General features: G+C 37.8%; 1 protein-coding gene and 1 pseudogene across 3 annotated transcripts in view; one reads left to right on the top strand and one right to left on the bottom strand.

The window, feature by feature from the left end:
• The window catches only part of EPC2 (enhancer of polycomb homolog 2), a 143,340-nt gene that overhangs the window by 69,477 nt on the left and 53,868 nt on the right, over nt 1–19,995 (top strand). The window lies entirely within an intron of this gene.
• On the bottom strand, nt 1,257–2,754 carry LOC126932913 (peptidyl-prolyl cis-trans isomerase-like 1; annotated as a pseudogene). Its single transcript, XR_007718370.1, has one exon. The product of XR_007718370.1 is annotated as a peptidyl-prolyl cis-trans isomerase-like 1 (transcript).

Genomic DNA, 19,995 nt, shown 5'->3' with positions numbered 1-19,995 from the left:
TGTTTTTCCATTTATTTGTGTCCTCTCTGATTTCTTTGAGCAGTGGTTTATAGTTCTCCTTGAAGAGGTCCCTCACTTCCCTTATTAGCTGTATTTCCAGGTATTTTTTGTGTGTGTGTGTGGCGATTGTGAATGTGAGTTCATTCGTGATTTGGCTCTCTGATTGCTTATTATTGGTGTATAGGCAGGTCAACAATTTTTGCACATTCATTTTATATCATGAACCTTGCTGAAGTTGCTTATAGGCTTAAGAAGCTTTTGGGCTGAGACAATGGAGTTTTCTAGAAATAGAATCATTTTATCTGCAAACAAAGATAATTTTACTTCCTCTCTTTCTATTTGAATACACTTTCTTTCTTTCCCTTGCCTGATTGCCCTGGCCAGAACTTCCAATTCTGTGTTGAATAGGAGTGGTGAGAGAGGGCATGCAATCTTTGTCTTTGCTGATTTTCAAGGGGAATGCTTCCAGCTTTTGCCCAATCAGTATGTTATTGGCTGTGGGTTTGTCATATATGACTCTTACTATTTTGAAGTATGTTCCTTGAATACCTAGTTTATTGAGAGTTTTTATACATGAAGGGATGTTAAATTTTATTGAAGACCTTTTCTCTATCTATTGAGATAATCATGTATTTTTTTGTCTTGAGTTCTGTTTAGGTGATGAATCACATTTATTAATTTGCATATATTGAACCAGCCTTGCATCCCGGGCATGAAGTCTGCTTGATTGTGGTAGATAAGGTTTTTGATGTGCTGCTGGATTCAGTCTGCCAGTATTTTGTTGAAGAGTTTTGCATCAAGGTTCACCAAAGATGTTAGCCTGAAGTTTTCTTTTTTGTTTTATCTCTGCCAGGTTTTGGTATCAGGATGATGCAAGCCTTATAGAATGAACTAGGGAGGAGTCCCTCCTTTTCAGTTTTTTGAAACAGTTTCAGTAGGAATGGTACCAGCTCTTCTTTTTACCTCTGGTATAATTTAGCTGTGAATCTGTCTGGTCCTGGGCTTTTTTTGGTTGATAGACTATTTATTACTGCTTCAACTTTAGAACTCATTATTGGTCTATTTAGGGATTCACTTTCTTCCTAGTTCAGTCTTTGGAGGGTGTATGTGTCCAGGAATTTATCCATTTCTTCTAGATTTTCTAGTTTATGTACATAAAGGTGTTTATAGTGTTCTCTGATGGTTGGTTGTATTTCTGTGGGGTCAGTGGTGATACCCCGCTTATCATTTTTGATTATATTTGTTTGTTCTCTCTCTTTTTTTTTTTTTTCAACCATCAATGGCATTTTATTTTGGAAGTTTCTATGTATTACATAGGTATTAACTTCCTTCCTCTCCTACTCCTCCCCACAAAATCCAGAAAGTTATTTTTATACATAAACAACTGAACATATAAAAATCTCGGACCTAATTTCTCTAAAGTCTTGGGTTAAAAGAACTTGAGTGGCGCTTCTCCTTTCTGAGAGGACTACTTCTTAAGGAGGATTCATGGTCTGTCCTTTGCTCACTACAGATTTCTCCTCTTCTCTGGGAAAAAGATGGTCAATGCTTCTGCTTCCTTTTAATAAATTAATTTCTTGATTATTATACATTATTATTCCCCACTTGACACCTTCTTAGAAACTTGATTGTTGGATGCATTTTTTATTTGGCAAAAATTCAATGTGGCTTTGCGTGGGATGTCTGAAGTGTCAGAAACAGCAGTGTTGATGTTCTGGTTTTGAGAGGGAAAATATATAGAGAGATGCATACATTTCCTAGAATAACAAATGTAAGACTGAAATAGGGTGTGCACAGAGTTAAAAGGGCTGATAGACACTACTTGGTTTGGAATTCTGTGGCTGTCAACAATCAAGGACTGCAGTATAGGCCAGAATACAAATCTGCTTAGGAAGAAGTTTGGTTAGGCAAAACCACTGAGAAATGACAGTGTCTGCTACATTGTTCGAAGTATATCAGAGCAGACATGCACAAGCAGCAGCATTATGAGTCATGTGTAGTAAGTAGTCACCTAAACAGGGGCATTTGTGCAAATGCTCTGGCAACCTAGGCACTGGGGGAAGAGAAAGGAAGCATCCTATTAAAATGTACTTCCATCTCTAACTCACCCAAGACCCCAGGCCTCCTAAGCTTCATGATTTGCAAAGCCAAAATGAAGTTTAGCATTACATGTCATTCTATGTCATTTGGAAGCTGGGGCTATCTCAGAAGAGCTGCTCAAGAGGGTAGCAAGTCTACCCAGAAGGGTATGCCTTAGTGATCTTCACATCATCCACAGGGCGGTCCTGGGAGTTTGTTTCTACCATTCCCATGTGATTCACCATTCCTATGCTCTGGCACACTCAGCCAATAATGGTGTGTTTGCCATCGAGCCACTGGGTGGGGGCAAGGGTCACAAAGAACTGGCTGCCATTGGTGTCTGGCCCCGCATTGGCCATTGTGAGAATTCCAGCCCCCGTGAATTTCAAGTCTGGATGAAGTTCATCTTCAAACTGTTTGCCATAGATAGATGCACCACCTCGACCTGTCTCTGTTGGGTCACCTCCTTGGATCATGAAGCCTTTGATAATTCTGCGGAATTTTGTGCCATTGTAGTAACCTCGACGAGCCACCTCAGCAAAGTTCTTACAGGTCTTTGGAGCATGCTTCCAGTACAGCTCCAGCACAATGATTCCCATGCTGGTCTCCAAGTAAACGTTGGGTGGCTGCCAGGAATCTGGGGGAATAACCGCCATAGCAAAGCCGGCGGCGGAATGCTTCTGTTCTCTCTTCTTTATTAGCCTAGCTAGTGGTCTATCTTATTAATTTCAAAATAAAAACCAACTCCTGGATTCATTGGGTTTTTTTTTTTTTTTTTTTTGGAAGAGTTTTTCTTCTCTCTACTTCAGTTCAGCTCTGATACTATTTCTTGTCTACTACTAGCTTTGGGGTCTGTTTGTCCTTGGTCCTCTAATTCTTTTAGTTGTATTGTTAGGTTGTTAACTTGAGATCTTTCTAGCTTCTAGATGTGGGCATTTAGTGCTATAAATTCCCCGCTTAACACTGCTTTAGCTACATCCCAGAGATTCTGGTACATTGTATCTTTGTTCTCATTAGTTTCAAAGAAATTCTCGATTTCTGCCTTAATTTCATTATTTACCCAAGAGTGATTCGGGAGCAGGTTGTTCAGTTTCCATGTAGTTAGTTGTGCGGTTTTGAGTGAATTTCTTAATCTTGAGTTCTAATTTGGTTGCGCTGTGGTCTGAGAGACTGTTTGTTATTTTTTCAGTTCTTTCGCATTTGCTGAGGAGTGTTTTACTTCCGATTACATGATCAATTTTACTCAATTAAGTGCCGTGCAGCGATGAGAATAATGTATATTCTGTTGTTTTTGGGTGGAGAGTTCTGTAGGTATTTGTCAGGTCTACTTTATCCAGAGCTGAGTTCAGGTCCTGAATATCTTTTAATTGTCTTTCTCTGTGATCTAATATTTTCATTAGGGGTGTTGAAGTCTCCCACTGTTATTGCGTGGGAGTCTAAGTCTCATTGAAGATCTCTAAGAACTTGCTTTATGAATCTGGGTGCTCCAGTATTGGGCACATATATATTTAGATTAGTTAGCTGTTCTTGTGGAATTGAACGCTTTACCATCACATCATGCCCTTCTTTGTCTTTCTTGATCTTTGTTGGTTTAAAGTCTGTTTTATCGAAAACTAGGATTGCAACCCCTGCTTCGTTCTGTTTCCCATTTGCTTAGTAAATTGTCTCCTGTCTCTTTATTTTGAGCCTATGTGTGTCTTTGCATGTGAGATGGGTCCCTTGAAGATAGCATACCAATGGGTCTTGATTCTTTATCCAGCTTGCCATTCTGTGTCTTTTAATTGGGGCAGTTAGTCTATTTACATTTAAAGATAGAATTGTTATGTGTGGATTTGATTCTGTCATCATGCCAGCTGGTTATTTTGCAGACTTGTTTATATGCTTGCTTCATTGGGGCTGGTCTGTGTACTTCAGTGTGTTTTTGTAGCGACTGGTGACTGTTTTTCCTTTCCATATTTAGTGCTTCCTTCAGGAGCTCTTGCAAGGCAGGCCTGATGATGAAGAATTCCCTCAGCATTTGCTTGTCTGAAAAGGATCTTATTTCTCCTTTACTTATGAAGCTTAGTTTGGCCCAATATGACATTCTGGGATGGAAATTCTTTTCTTTAAGAATGTTGAATATTGATCCCCAGTCTCTTCTGGTTTGTAGGATTTCCATTGAGGGGTCCGTTAATCTGATGGGCTTCCCCTTGTAGGTGACCTGGCCCTTCTCTCTGGCTGCTCTTAATATTTTTTCTTTCATTTTGACTTTGGAGAATCTGATGATTATGTGTTTGGGGATGATCTTCTCATGGAGTATCTTACTGGGGTTCTCTGCATTTCCTGAATTTGAATGTTGGCCTGTCTTGGTAAGTTGGGGAAGTTCTCCTGAATGGTATCCTGAAGTATGTTTTTCAACTTGGTTCCAACTCTCCTCATCACTTTTAGGTAACCCAATCAGTTGTAGATTCAGTCTGTTTACATAATCCCATATTTCTCAGAGGTTTTGTTCATTCCATTTCCTTCTTTTTTCTCTAGTCTCGTCTGCTTGTCCTAATTCAGAAAGCCAGTCTTCCAGCTCTGAGATTCTTTCCTCTCCTTGGTCTGTTCTGCTATTAATTCTTGTGATTGCATTGTGAAGTTCTCGTGTTGTGTTTTTTAACTCCGTCAGGTCATTTGTCTTCCTCTCTAAACTGGCTATTCTGGTTATCACCTCCTGCATAGTTTTACCATGATTCTCAGCTACTTTGCATTGGGTTAAAACATGTTCTTTTAGCTCAGTGAACTTCATTATTACCCACCTTCTGAAGCCTACTTCTGTCATTTCAGCCGTCTCAGTGTCAGCCCAGTTCTGAGCCCTTGCTTGAGAGATATTGTGGTCATTTGGAGGAAAAGGACACTCTGACCTTTTGAGTTTTCAGTGTTTTTGCATTGATTCTTTCTCATCTTTGTGGGCTTATCTACATTTGATCTTTGAGGTTGCTGACCTTTGGGTAGGTATTTTGTGGTTTTTCTTTGTTGTTGTTTTCTGTTTGTTTTTCTTTTAATAATCTGGTCACGCTTCTGTAGGGCTGCTGCAGTTTGCTGGAGGTCCACTCCAAACCCCATTTGCTCTGGTTCTTCCTGTACCTGGAGGTATCACCAGTGAAGCCTACAAAACAGCAAAGATGTCTGGAAGCGCCATCCCAGGAGGATACTGACCTATTGCCACCTGAACGTGCCTGTAGGAGTGGTTGGAGACCCCAGTTGGGAGTTTTCACTCGGTTAGGAGGAATGGGATCAGGGACCCACTTAAAGCAACAGTTTGGCTGCTTTTTGTTATAGCAGCTCTGCTGTGTTGGTGATCCCTTTAGCCACCATTTTATCTGGGCTCTGCAAACCTGCAAACCCCACTGGCTGAACTGACTGAGGAGCCCGAACGGCTAACAGCCTGCCCCACTCCTCAGGCACTCCATCCCAGGGAGAAATTGGAGCTCTTTCGGCCCATAGAACATGGGTGGTGACTAGAGGCTCCGGCTGGGAGGACCCGCCCCACAAGGAGGAGTGGATTGGGGGTTCTGCTTACAGAATCAGTCTGGCCATGCCTTAAAAAAACGGCTGTGTCATGTTAGGGAACTGCCTCTGCCCAGGTAGCAGCCCTCCCCTCTCCTGGACACTTTGTCCCAGGGACAGGTAAGAAAGGTAAGAGCTCTGTCAGGTCATGGCTGGAGGGCCTGACTGGGAGGTCCCACCCAGTGAGGAGGAATGGATCTGAGCTCCACTTAAAGAAGCAATCTGGTCACTATCTTGCAAAGCCACTGTGTTGTGCTACTGGGGGGACCCTTTCTAGTCCAGATCATTTGGACTCTCCAGGGTCCGCAGGCTGTAACAGCTGTGTTGACCAAACAGCAGAGATGGTGCTGGCCTCTCCGCACAGCCTATTGCTGGTGGCTGCTTCGAATTCCAAGCCAGTGGGTCTTATCTTGTGAGGTATCATGGAAGTGGGCCCACAGAACAAGGCTGCTCAACTTTCTGGATTCTACCCCCTCCCTTGGGGTGTATGTGAACCGCCTGCCTTGTCTGAGTTGCAGACACGTTGGTTGGAGATCCCAGGACTGGAGTATATAAAGCTCCTGGGTCTCTATGCATGCCTAAACAGCTGCTCTGCTGAGACTCCACGCAGCTCAGTGTGTTGGACCCAAGGCCCTGGTGGCGTGGACTCACAAGGGGATCTCCTGATCTCCGGGTTGCAAAGATCCGTGGGAGAAGCGTTGTTTCCCTGGGTCGCATAATCACTCATACTTCCCTTGGCTGGGGATGGGGGTTCCCTTGGCTCGTGTTGCTCCCAGATGGGCCGTCGCGCCACCCTGCTTTTCCTCGCTCCCTGTGGGTCGAGCTGTTTCCCTGATTAGTCCCAATGTGACTACCTGGATTATTTCAGTTGAAGGTGCAGTATTCACTTGCCCCTTTCATTCCTCTCCATGAGCACCACAGACTGCAGCTGCTTCTAATCGCCTGTCTTGGCCCTGTCCCCAAATGTTTCAACTTCATTAAGCAATGCATGTCTATATCTGTCTGTATGCTATGTGTAAGTACAATGCTTATATATGTAAGCATACATAATTGAATATATTGTTCCTATTGTTTTGAACAAACTGTTGTCAGTTAGATAATTAACAGTAAGAAAAATAAAAGTTTTTGTTTTATCCTTTCTCCCCAGTACTCTTCCTATGTTTATGTAGATCTGAGTTTCTAACCTGTATCATTTTTCTCCTCTAAAGAACTACTTTTAAGATTTCTTATAAGGCGGGTCTACTGGCAACAAAGTCCTCAATTTTTGTTTGTCTGAGAAAGTTTTTATTTTTCCTTCACTTTTGAAGGGTAATTTCACAGAATACAGAATTTTAGGTTTGTAGGTTTTTGTTTGTTTTTTAACTCAACACATGAATTATTTCACTCCATGCTATTCTTTCTTCCATGATTTCTGAGGAGTATCTGATGTGATACTTTATCTTTGCTCCTTTGTAGCTAAGGTGTTTTTCCCCCTTTGGCTTCTTTCAAGGTTTTTTCTTTACCTTTGATTTTCTGATGTTTGAATATCATATGCCTAGGTATAGGGTGGTTTTGTTTGTTTTTGTTTTGACTTTTATCCTCTTTGGTGTTGTTTGAGCTTTCTGAATCTGTGGTTTGGTTCCTGACATTAATTTGGAGAAATTCTCAGTCATTGGTACTTCATATATTGCTTCTGTTCCTTTCTCAGAATTTGCATTATGCATATTTAGTAGTAGTCTATTCTGTTTTGTTTTTTTTTTTTTTTTTTTTTGCTTTGCTTTTCAGTCTTGGAAGTTTCTGTTGTCATATCATATTCCCAGGCTCCAAGATTCTTCTGTCAGCTGTGTCCAGTCTACTATTGAGCCCTGCCAGATACATTTCTATTATATTAAATAGTAATTTTTATCTTTGTTTCTTTTTCTGTTTTTTGTTTGTTTTAGAATTCTCATCTCTCTTCTTATATTATTCATCTGTTTTTGCATGTTGTGTTTTTTCCATTAAAGCTTTAAGTATGTTATAGTTTTCTGAAATTCCTGGTTGGAAAAGCATTTTTGTCATATCTGACTCTGATTCTGATGTTTGCTTAGCTGCTTAGTATGTCTTATAATTTTTCTTGAAAGGTGGACATGGTGTAACTGGGTAAAGGGAACTGCACAAATACAGGACTTTAATGATGCGGTTTTTTGGTGTGTTTTGTGGGGTGAGATTTTATAGTTTCGTGATGAGGTCTGTCTTTTGATGAGCCTCTGTCTCTGGACTGTGAACTTCACCAGTGCTTCTCAGTTTTTCCCCCTTAGGATGAGACAGGCTGGCTAGAGGAGGCTGGAGTTGAGTATTTCTCTTCTCCTGCATGGAAGACTAGAGGCAGCTGGACTCGTCTTTTTCCTTCCCCCAGGTCTGATAGGCTTTGATAAAACCCAAGCAGAAGACATACACACAGCTAACAAGCATATGAAAAAATGCATCACTAATCATTAGAGAAATGGAAATCAAAACCACAATGAGGTACCATCTCACACCAGTCAGAAAGGCTATTATTAAAAAGTCAAAAAATAACAGATACTGGTGAGATGCAGAGAAAAGGGAATGCTCATGCACTGCAGGTGGGAATGTAAATTAGTTCAGCCATTGTGGAAAGCAGTGTAGCGATTTCTCAAAGAACTCAAAGCAGAATTACCATTCAACCCGGCAGTCCCATTATTGGGTATATACCCAAAGAATTATAATCGTTCTACCATAAATACACATCCACATATATGTTCATTGCAGCACTATTCACAGCAGCAAAGACATGGAGTCAACCTAAATGTCTATCAACAGTGAACTGGATAAAGAAAATGTGGTACATATACATGATACATATACACATATAGCCATAAAAGAACGAGATCATGTCCTTTGCAGCAACATGGATGGAGCTAGAGGCCATTATCCTAAGTAAACTAAGACAGGAACAGAAAACCGAATACTGCGTGGTCTCACTTATAAGTGGGACCTAAACATTGAGAACACATGGATACAAAGAAGGGAACAAGAGACACTGGGACCTCCTTGAGGGTAGAGGATGGAAGGAGGGAAAGGATCGAAAAACTTATCTATTGGGTACTGTGCATATTACCTGGGGGATAAAATAGTCTGTATATCAAACCCCCATGAGATGCAATTTACCTAATAACCTACACATTGTAGCCCTGAACCTAAAATAAAAGTTTAAGAAAAAAAGCAGATTATACTCTGATAAAATTGTTTCTCTTGATTGCAGGCATTGTTAAAAACAGAATGCTCTGGCACATTTCAAAATGCTTACCTTTCTGGAAACACAAAGATATTTTTTCCTTAAGTATTCACTGTGAGAACATGGTTGAGTTCTTGAAAGGTGATACTCACAAAAGTGTAAGGGCTTCCCAGTGACTGGGATGCCTGGAGTTTTTAATCTCTCAGAATTAGCCATACTGAGTCAATTACAGTTTAGGTTTTCCAGCCCTCCTTTCTCTCCCCCATTGGTTTTCAGGAAGGTTTCTGCTAGTGGGTTTCTGTTCCCTTAAGTTGTGATTCTGTGTATTCACCTCTGTCTCCAGTTTTGAGTGTGATTTTTTTTGTGTGTGCCCTGTGACCTCACAGATTTAAGTGTTGTTTATTTTCAGTTTGTTCAGCCTTTTACATGTTGTTAAGATGGGGTGGCAACTTCTAAGTTTCTTACGTACCTACCTGGAAACCAGAAGTCTTACTTAACAATTTTGTTTTCAGCTTTTTTTCACCCAGTGTTTAGACTTTTTTCCATATCGTTGTCTCTGTAATTTTTTATTGGTTGCATAATTTTTGAGGTTGATCTATAGTAACTTAAATTTCTTCTGATTGAAACAATTGGATTTATAACTTTCTAGAGGGTTTATCGTTGATAACCTTGTTTGCATTTGTAGCTTTGTCTTTTTAATTCTTAGAGATTTATTTTTAAAAAAAACTTCAAAAATCTCTTGTGGAATTTTTAGTGTTTTAAAAATGTCTTCAGTAGTAATATTTGTCTTTTGACAGAATGGACTTTAATTTCAGAAAATCCATTCAGAGCCAAGTATGGTCAATAACTTAGATATTATTTTGGTTTTAAAGAAGTTTTTGACTGTAAAATGTAGGACTCTTTTATGCAATTTATAATCTTATTCTGAAGACAGTTTCAGAGAAGAGTTCCTCAAATGTTTTCTTTATTTTTGTTGGAATATGTATGATCCATAAGGATTAAGATAATAACTTATTTATTTTTTAAAAAATAAATTTTTCTCAATTTTTTGTTTTATAATTTTTAACTTTTACAAGTTTTAATAGATATAATGTACATATTTATGAGCTACATTGTGATGTAGTACATATAAATGTTAGTGACCAGATCAGGATAATAACATGTCCACCATCTCAAGCATTTATCATTTCTTTGTGGGGAGCATTCAGTTATCCATCAGTGCTATAGAACACTAAGACTTATGCCACCTATCTAGCTGTAACTTTGTATTCGTTAACAAATTAATTTTTCTTTTTTTAAAAAAAAATCTCGTTTTATCTTCACCTCAGTGAAAGCAAAATGATCTGAGTAGGTTTTGTATTCTGTTCTGAAATATAAACAATTTAAGGCAATAGTTTAAAAAATTGGAAATAATTGGAGAATATTGCAGCTCATTCATTCACCAGTGTTAGTTGACCCACTATATATAAGCTCAGTTTTCATGATATAAAGTCATTTTTTATCTCCAGCCTCAGTCAAGAATTTTATTTTTTGTATAGTAACTGACAGTATCTGGCCACTCTTTTGGGAGATGTTTCTAGTGAATTTTTAGTCATTGATGATATTGAAGCAGGAACGTTGGTCAAGATGTCATATGGGGAGTTTGGGAATTTTAGTCCACTGACTGTTGGAACCATTTCTGAAGGATCTAGAATTATAATGTCAGATAGGTTGTTTTGAAGCGAACATGGATAGCACTGGAAGAATAAGGTTATAGTTAAGGAGTGAGACCCTAGCTGCAAATTCACCTCTTCTTTATTGGGTGGTTGGGGGCAGGAAATATTTTTCAGCTCTTTGATTACATTGGCCTTGTTCTAGTAATATTTGGTATATAGTGTTAAGAGAAATTGAAATACTGATGAATTTTTCTAATTTTTTGGAATACAGAATTCAATCTTTAAGAATCTTTATGTCTTAGAGTTGGCATAGATTTATATTAGAATACAAGAGATAGGTTCTGAGAAAGTTGTGTTTAAACATTTTGTTTTACTTTTTATTTTGAGAGTATTTTAATTAAATTTTAAAAATTTGACCTTCTTTCCAGTTTATAGAGAAGTTTCAAGAATAATATAATGAATTCTGTCTACTGTTCTCCATGATTCATTAAATATTAACACTTAACAATATTTGCTTTCTGTTTTTTTAACTCTTTCTCTATATCACTCCTCTCTGTGTCAGCCTCTTTCTCCTCACCGTTATTTTCATTCTGAACCCTTTTAGAGTAAGTTGCAAATGTTATGCTTCTTTACTTCTGAGTACTTCAGTGTATGGTTTTTAAAAACGCAGAATTCTTTTATATAACCACAGCATTGTTATCAAAATCAGTTAGTTGTCATTGATACAGTACAGTAATCTGTTGACCTCGTGCGTAATTTAATAATTGTCCGAATAATGTCCTTTGCAGTGAAGGAAAATCCCAAATAATGCATTGCCTTTACTTACCATGTCTCTTCAGTCTACTGCTGAGTCTTTTTGTTCTTCATGCCACTGACATTTTTAGAGTACAGGCCAGTTATTTTGTCAAAAGTTCCTCAATTTGGGTATACTTGTTTCCTCGTGACATGATTCAGTTTCACATGTGGTTTTTTTTAATGTCTTATTGTGGTAAAATATACATAACATAAATTTACCTTCTTAACAGTTTTTAAATGTACATTACAGGTATATAGTTTAACTATGTCACATTGTTGTACAACAGGTCTCTAAAATTTTTACATATTGTAAAACTTAAACTATGTATACCCATTGAACAACCTCCTGATACTCTCCAGCCCCTGGCAACCACCTTTCTACTTTTTGTTTTTAAGAATTTGACTACTTTGGATACATCATGTATGTGGAATCATGCAGTATTTTTGTCTCTTTGTGGCTGGCTTATTTCATTTAGCATAATGTCCTCAAGATTCATCCATGTTGTAAACAAGATTTCCTTTAAGACTGATAATAGTCTGTTGTGTGTATGTACCATCTTTTTTTTTTACCAGTTAATTGGCCCATGGACATTTGGGTTGCTTCCACTTCTTAGCCATTGTGAATAATGCTGTAATGAACATGGATGTGCACACGTCTCTTCAAGGTCTTGTTTTCAGTTCTTTTGGATATATACCCAGAAGTGAGATTGCTGGATCATATGGTAGTTCTATTTTAAATTTTTTCAGAAACTACTGTTTTTCATAAGGGCTGTACCATGGACAGTAGTACACTAGTTACATTCTTACCAACAGTGCACAGTTCCACTTTCTCCAGATCCTTGCCAACATGTGTAATTTTCTGTTAGTTTTATAGTGACCATCCTAACAGGTGGGAGTTGATGTCTCATTCTGGTTTTGATTTGCATTTTCCTGATGATTACTGATGTTGAGCATCTTTTTATATGCCGGCCATTTGTATATCGTTGTTGTTTTTTTAATACTTAAAGAATTTTTTTTTTCATACCTCAAAAGAGTTGAGTATGTATATCTTCTTTGAAGACCTGTCTCTTTAGATCCTTTGCCCATTTAAAAAATCTTTAAATTTTTGCTTTTGGGTTTTTGTTTTTGGGTTTATTTATTTATTTATTTTTGCATTTTTTGTTTTTGAGTTTTAGGAGTTCTTTATGTATTTGGATATTAATTGTTTATCCACTACATGATTTGCAAATATTTTTCCCGTTCCATAAAGTTGCCTTTTCGGTCTGTTGATTGTTTCCTTTGCCCTGAAGAAGTTTTTTAGTTTGATGTAATGTCATTTATCTGTTTTTTCTTTGTTACCGATGCTTTAGTGTCATATTCAAGAAACCACTGTCAAATTCAATGTCATGAAGTCTTTCTTCCTATATTTTCTTCTAGGAGTTTTATAATTTTGTGTCTTACATTTAGGTGTTTAATCCATTTGAGGTTGATTTTTAAATATAAGGTAAGGATCCAGCTTCATTCTTTTGCATGTGGATATTCAGTTTCCCCAGCTCATTTGTTGAAGAGACTGTCCTTTTCCCATTGTGTAGTCATGGTATCCTTGTCAATCATTTGACCATATATGTCAGGGTTTATTTCTGGGGTTTCTGTTCTGTTCCGTTGGTTTATATGTCTGTCTGTATGCCAATTCCATACTGTTTAAATCACTGTAGTTTCAAAATCCAAAGACTACTGTTTCAAATATTTCTGATGTCTTCTGTATACTGAGTTTATATCTTTGTCCATTCACTTCCTTGCGAACATTAAAACAACAACTCAGTTAAAAAATGAATACTGTTATTTAACTTTTCAAGATCCTTACCATGTAGTGGCCTATGAAGATATGTTCACTTTCTGTGACATATTTATTATTTTATACCATTAGATGTTCTTAGTGGAATTTCTTTTTTTGTATATATAATGTTATTTTAACATTAGTTTTTACTGGTTAAGCTAGGGGATTGCCTGAACACAGATGTGAGTAAAACTTCTTGCTTTCATTCTATGCTTGTTGAGAGTGAATGAGAAAGATTAGTAGATTCGAACAGAAAATGTGGGAGAATCTCTCATGATACAGAGGGATCGCTGATCCAGAATATTTTTTAAAACCCCAAATTGTCTCTAGATTCACAAAATAACACGATCTTGTTTTATTTAAAAAGATAATGCATTCAAATGATTTCAAAAGAAAAGTGTATAAAAATAAACTCACTCCTATACACTTTCCACTCCAACCACCCCTCCTTTATAAGTGAGCACTTTTATTAGTTCATGTGTTATTTTAGGGTTTCAAGCATATAGGAATTTGTATTCGTTTCTTTTCTCTTTTGAGACAGAGTCTCACTCATTTCATCACCTGGTGATCACTCATGGCTCACTGCAGCCTCAACATTCTGCACTCAAGTGATCCTCCTGCCTGAGCCTCCCCAACAGCTGGCATCACAGGAGCTTACCATGTTGCTCAGGCTGGTTTTGAACTCCTAGGTTCAAGCAGTCTCCCACCTCAGCCTCCCCAAATACTAGGATTACAGGCAGGAGCCACCACACCCTGCCAAGAAAGTGTATTTTTAAACCTTCTCTTATATCTGTATGCTTTTTAAAAAGCACCTTGCTGTTGTTTTGGGTTTTTCGTTTTTGTTTTTGTTTGTTTTTTTTTTTTTTTGCTTAAGAATATAGTCTCAAAATTATCCCATATTAATATGTACATATGTTCTCATTTTTTTTAATCACTGCATAATAGTCCATTGTTTAGGTGTGCTCGTTTATTATCCAATTTCCTAGAAAAAGCAAACTTAGTGCTGGGCACATAGCTCATACTTGTAATCCCAGCACTTTGGGAGGCCTAGACGTGAGGCCAGAAGTTCAAGACCAGACCGGACAATATAGTGAGACCCCATCTACATAAACTAAAAAGTTAGCCAGGTGTGATGGTATATGTCTGTAGTCCCAGCTATTTGGGTGGCTGAAATGGAAGGATCACTTGAGCCTAAGATGTCGAGGTTACAGTGAGCCATGATCGTGCTACTGCACTGCAGCCTGGGTGGCAAAGTGAGGCCTTTTCTCTTTTTTCTTTTTTAACAAAAGGCCAGACGCGGTGGCTCATGCCTGTAATCCCAACACTTTGGGAGGCCAAGGCAGGCAGATCATGAGGTCAAGAGATAGAGACCATCCTGGCTAACGCAGTGAAACCCCATCTCTACTAAAAATACAAAAAATTAGCCGGATGTGGTGGCAGGCGCCTGTAGTCCTAGCTACTCGGGAGGCTGAGGCAGGAGAATGGCGTGAACCCGGAAGGCGGAGCTTGCAGTGAGCCGAGATCATGCCACTGCACTCCAGCCTGGGCCACAGAGCGAGATTCTGTCTCAAAAAAAAAAAAAAAGAGCAAACTTGGATTGTTTTCTTTTTGTTATGTGTTGCAAATAGTTCATGGTGAATAATGGATAACCATGAACAAATAGAATTTTATAGAGGTGTGATGATATCTGTTACAGAAGTTGCCAAATCACTCTATAGGAGTTATACCATTTTGTACTAGCTTGTACAAGAGTACTTGTTTTCCTACACCCTATCAAAAGACTGCTTTTAGTTTTGAAATTTTGCTAATCTGACAGGTGAAAAATTATATACCTCAGAGTAGTATTTTTTTAATAAGCCTTTTATTTTGGAAAATTTTTAGATTTACTGAAGAGTGGCAAAGGTAGTGTAGATAGTTCCTGTATCTATACCTCTCATCCAGTTTTAGTTTCCTTTAACGTGACGTCTTGCATTACCTTTGTCAGAACTAGGAAATAATGTTGGTACATTATTATTAACTAAACCCAGACTTTATTTGAATTTCTCTCAGGATCATTTTAGTTTAGATTTCATGTTAAGAATGAGGTTGGGTATCTTTTCATCTATTTAGGAGCCATTTGCATTTTTACCTTCTGAACTGTTACTGTCCTTCACCCAGTTTTCTATTTGGTTGTTATAAAGCAACAAGGGATGGAAAATCTGAAGAAAGAAAAAACTAAGAAAATGCAGAGTTAGAGGGAGAATAAAAGGGTCATTATCTTTACACAACTGCCTTTTAAAATAAATATATATATATATTTAAAAAATATATATATATATATATTTAAAAAATATATATATATATATATTCTTGTATCCCCTAGGTTCTGTCTAATATCATTAGGTTCTGTCCTCTCTATAATTATGAAAATCCTTCCCTGAAAGATGTACAGTATCCAGTTGCCCATTCCTACGGCCTGTGATTCTCATAGTTGTCATCATTACCACTAATTTTGGCCAGTAATATTTGTTGTTTATATAAAATGTGAATTTTGCAAAGGAGGAAAGGACTGTAGTTAGCTAGTCAGCAAAAAGTCTAGGAATAATCTTGATTATGGCATGCACCTGGAGCTTTAAAAATATTAAATTAGTCAATAGTCTTGGATTCCATTACCTTGTAGAATATGGCTTTGAACTTTTCTGCACTTCATTTTCTTGAGTTGTCAATTGGTAGAGGTGGGAGTTGTGCATATGATCTGCAGCCAAGTTTTATAATTCTTGGAAGTCTGGAGGATTCAACGTGAAGAGTCCTAGGTGTCAGCATTCAGGATCTTTTAGTACATGTTTAAGCTGAGGTTGGAAGCTAGGTCAGAACTTTGGAGAGCTCCAAACAAAGGAGGTTATGGTGCTTGGGTTGCTTCTGAACTTTTAGATACATTTGCTTTTCATTAGCTATCTTTAAGATTATTGAAGCCTGAGAACCTTAAAGGTTTACAGATTTTTTAAAGTTCAGTGTATTTCACAGTTACCACAAGTAAAGTTTATAATGTTTTAGAGCAAAGACTGTGGGTTTAGAGCAGTATTTCTCTAAACATGATCCAACATCACTTGGGAACATGTTATAAATACACATTAACAAGCCCCACCCCAAATCTACTGGATCAGAAACTGATGATCAGGCCCAGTACCCTATGTTTTAACAAACCCTTCAGATGATTCTGGTGAGTGCTAGAGTTTGAGAAACACTGGCTTACAGGTTTTCATGATACTCACATCAAGGAGGGGCATCTGAGTCTTTGTCAGATTCCATGATCTCCTTAGGGTTGAGATATATATAGGCTCTAAGGAAAATATAGTATTTTAAATACTTCTTTGTTCATATGTCTACCTACTGAGAGCCCATTTTAGTATACTAGGATCCATTTAACTGAAAGATATACAACAGCACTATTGCTAGACTTGTAAACTATTCAATTCTGCTTTCTTTAAATCTAAATTTTATATATGTGCATACAACTTCATTGAACATATGGTCCTACTTGAAAATTGATTTGTATCATATAGCTTTTATCCAGTCTCGTTTTTGATAATTTTTATCTCTTGCAATTAAGGATATCCTCTCTGCTTTCCTGTCTTTGTTCCTGCTGCTCTCTTTAGAATGCCCTTGCTTCTACTTTCTCTTGGCCATTTGGTATTAGTACCTAACCTAATTTGGAAGAGACACAGTTATACATGTTGTACTTGAGGTACAGTCAGTGTTGGCTGTTACTGGATTCATTGGAGTAGTAAAAATAGTTTTGAAAAGTTATATAAGAAAGGAAATACAGAGTTGGAAGAGGAGGTAGACCAATGAGATTTTAAGTGAATGACACTTGCTGAGTGCTGTTGTTAATGCTCAAAATAATCACCTTTAGAAACAAGGTGTGCTTGTGTTTCTGTCTTATTTAGTTGCCTGCTATCAAGAGGTTTAGATATTGACAAATAATTTCCAGAAGTAAACATTTAGGATTTTTTTTTTTTTTTTTTTTTTTTTTGAGGCAGAATTTCACTCTTGTCACCCAGGCTGGAATGCAATGGCACAATCTTTGCTCACGACAACCTCTGCCTCCCGGGTTCCAGCCATTCTCCTGTCTCAGCCTCCCGAGTAGCTGGGATTACAGGTGGCCGCCACCACAGCCAGCTAATTTTTGTATTTTTAGTAGAGACGGTTTACCATGTTGACGAGGCTGATCTCGAACTCCTTACTTCAGGTGATCCACCTGCCTTGGCCTCCCAAAGTGCTGGGATTACAAGCCTGAGCCACTGCGCCCGGCCAGAAATTTAAAGATGTATGAAAGTAGGGGCTTTGTATAAAGATGGATATTGCTTCTCTTTACATTAAAAAACCCCACCATTGATAATTCATAGATAAATGTTGGAAAGCTTAAATGTTTAAGTCTAACAAAAATAATCTTTTGATTTATCTGTATCTTTGCTCCCTTTGACAGCCCAAAGAATTTTTCCTTACTGCTATTATGATTAGAAAGGTTCAATTTAGCTTCTGTGTGGTATAGTGGGGAAAGTACTGAGCTCATTGTTCATTTACTGATTGGTAAGATTTATAAACAGTATCTCATTTATTTACAAAAAGCTACCACAGAGACTTTGCAGTCTTTTGTAACAATTGATAAAAAAGAGTGAATGTCAGTACTACATGGAAGTTGTTCTGGCTCTTTTATGGTTTTTCCTCACCAAGGGGAGCTAGTATCAGGAAATAAAGTAAAATCTTCATTGGGAAGAGTCAAAGAGTTCTTTCAATTCTATTCTAACAAAATTCAAAATGACTGCCTGTACCTAAGGGGTCCCTTTCCCAGAGAGGTATACCCGCAGTCTTGCACAACTCTTATCTAGTGACTGGTTGCATTTTCTCTTGACGCCCTCAAACAGTGCTCTATTGCAGTCTCTTTGTCTCAGCACCCACAAGTCAGTGATTCCATTCTGTTATTTTTGCCTTTTTTTTTTTTTTTTTTTTTTTTTTTGAGATGTGGTCTCACTGTGTTGCCTAGGCTGGAGTGCAGTGGCACGATCTCGGCTCACTGTAGCCTCTGCCTCCCGGGTTCAAGCGATTTTCCTGCCTCAGCCTCCCAAGTAACTGAGACTATAGGTGCGCGCTACCGTGCCCAGCTAATTTTTCTATGTTTTGTAAAGACGGGATTTCACCATGTTTGCCAGGCTGGTCTTGAACTCCTGACCTCAGGTGATCCACCCACCTTGGCCTCCCAAAGTGCTGGGATTACAAGCATGAGCCACTGTGCCTGGCCATTATTGTCTATTTTTAATATCCCTTGAAGTAGTAGCCAGCCACTCTGAGTGGCTTATGTGGTCATCTAAAATAGTATTTATAGTTTGTTTGGACTTGGACAATACAATGATAAGTTTTTTTATAAACCTGTATTTTTGTATACAATTTTGCATATAAAGGATTTTTTTTAGGAATGTCTGTCATGTTATAGCAGACATATTTGTATTTTTCATAATAATGTAAATCAAATTATAGTGGTCAATTCTAAATATAAGTGAATAGCTCTTGGTTTTTTTCAGTTAATAAAAAACAAGAAGCTAACTTCAGAGGCCCAGAAATAAATTACTGGCCAAATTTAGACTTGAACTTTTTAGAGCTCGTCAGTCCTTAAGGATGATTTTAATTTTTTAAAGAATAATAGATTTCTTGCTGTTATTCCCTAAGAGTATTCCAATACCCTAAGAGTATTCCAAACAGTGTCTCTTGAAAATATCACGTAAGATTGTTTTCTCTGCATATGGATGGTGAAGCTGGAGAGAGGGCCTAGAGAAGAAACCATACCACAAAGAGTGAAATTTTGAAAATTGTACTTCCTTAACAGCCTTTTCTTATCTTTCACATTCCCAGTTTCTCAGAAATACTTTATTTTTCCTAACTAACTTAAACTAGGGATTAGCAAATCTTTTTTGTGTAAAGGGCTAGTTAGTAAATATATTGAGTTCTGGGAGACCACAGTTGATCTCTATAGCATATTCTTCTCCTTTTCTCCTCTTCCTTTTTGTTATTACCTTTCTCTTTTTCTCTCTGGCTTTGTTTTTTTGTTTTGTTTTGTTTTGTTTTGTTTTGTTTTTTGATACAGGGTCTTACTCTGTCACTCAGGTGGGAGTGCAGTGGCACCCTCATAGCTCACCGCATCCTTGAGCTCCTGGGCTCCAGCAATCCTCCCACCTCAGCCTCCCAGGTAGCTGGTACTACAGGCTTACGCCATTGCCCCCAGCTGGTTTTTTGTGATTTTTGTAGTGATGGAGTTTCACCATATTGCCCAGGCTGGTCTTGAACTCCTGGACTCAAGCAGTCTTCCACCATAACCTCCCAAAGTCCTGGGATTACAGCTGTGAGCCACCACGCCCAACCCTTTTTATTATTACTTTTAAAATTACCCATTAAAAATATAAAACAGGTTTGTTTGTTTGTTTTGTTTTGTTTTACATTTTCACAGCCTTACCAAAAACAAGCTGCAGGCCAGACTTGTCTCACAGGCCATAGTTTGCTGTTCCTTGGGCTAGACTATTTTAACCAAAGAAATAATTGGAATCCACAGGAAAGTAGCTTAGAACCACTTTTCCAAGAAAATGGAAAACATACAGGAAAAGAAATCATTTGTGATATCACTTGTCTTTTACTTAACAAGTGTCCACGCCTGGTTGTTTATTACTTCTTTTTTGCTTTAAATTAGAATTTTATATGTATGGACTCACAGAATAATAGAAAAAATTATTCCTACATGTAACCATGATTGGATACATATCCCGCCTCCTTTTTTTTTTTTTTTTTTTTTTTTTTTAAACTATGAATTAATTTGAAATGTTTCCCCATTGAAGCCCTAGTAACTTTAAGTTTTATAAATCAAAAGCACATTGGGTATA

This window comes from Macaca thibetana, chromosome 12 (genome assembly GCF_024542745.1).
Source record: "Macaca thibetana thibetana isolate TM-01 chromosome 12, ASM2454274v1, whole genome shotgun sequence".
NCBI lineage: Eukaryota > Metazoa > Chordata > Mammalia > Primates > Cercopithecidae > Macaca > Macaca thibetana.
Note: the sequence above shows the minus strand (reverse complement) of the source record. Positions and strands in the feature narration are given on the sequence as shown.